At 51.0% G+C, this 959-nt stretch overlaps 1 protein-coding gene across 1 annotated transcript in view; it reads left to right on the top strand.

The window, feature by feature from the left end:
• SPEN (spen family transcriptional repressor) overlaps positions 1-959 on the top strand; it is a 63081-nt gene that overhangs the window by 887 nt on the left and 61235 nt on the right. The gene's annotated exons all lie outside the window — the stretch shown is intronic.

Raw genomic sequence — 959 nt, forward strand, 5'->3', positions numbered from 1 at the left:
ACCATAGAGTGGCAACATGGAGACCATAGAGTGGCAACATGGAGACCATAGAGTGGCAACATGGAGACCATAGAGTGGCAACATGGAGACCATAGAGTGGCAACATGGAGACCATAGAGTGGCAACATGGAGACCATAGAGAGGTATATGGAGACCATAGAGAGGCATATGGAGATTATAGAGTGGTATGTGGGACCTGAAAATTATAGAGGGGCATATGGAGACTATATAGGGGTATATGGAGGCCATAGAGTGGGGACATGGAGACCATAGAGTGGTATATGGAGATTATAGAGTGGTATGTGGGGACATGAAAATTATAGAGGGCTATATGGAGACTGTAGAGGGCTATGTGGGGACATGGAGACCATAGAGTGGGGACATGGAGACCATAGAGTGGGGACATGGAGACCATAGAGTGGGAACATGGAGACCATAGAGTGGGAACATGGAGACCATAGAGTGGGAACATGGAGACCATAGAGTGGTATGTGGGACCTGAAAATTATAGAGGGGCATATGGAGACTATAGAGGGGTATATGGAGGCCATAGAGGGGTATATGGAGATTATAGAGTGGTATGTGGGGACATGACAATTATAGAGGGCTATGTGGAGACTGTAGAGGGCTATGTGGGCACATGGAGACCATAGAGTGGGCACATGGAGACCATAGAGTGGGCAGTCCAGTAATCATATAATATACATGTGTCCTCCCAGAGAACTCCGCCAGCCCACTCCATGCGCCCCGTCCCTGCGCTGTGTATTCCCCCGCGCCCCGTCCCTGCGCTGTGTATTCCCCCGCGCCCCGTCCCTGCGCTGTGTATTCCCCCGCGCCCCGTCCCTGCGCTGTGTATTCCCCCGCACCCAGCACCCACACACATTCCAGTTGCTGATTGCTCCGTGTATGTGTACACTGACTGCTGACATTGTATACATTGTATCCTGTGTACACTGAGC

This window comes from Nanorana parkeri, unplaced genomic scaffold (genome assembly GCF_000935625.1).
Source record: "Nanorana parkeri isolate BGI_ZX_2015 unplaced genomic scaffold, ASM93562v1 scaffold2895, whole genome shotgun sequence".
In the NCBI taxonomy this organism is placed as follows: domain Eukaryota; kingdom Metazoa; phylum Chordata; class Amphibia; order Anura; family Dicroglossidae; genus Nanorana; species Nanorana parkeri.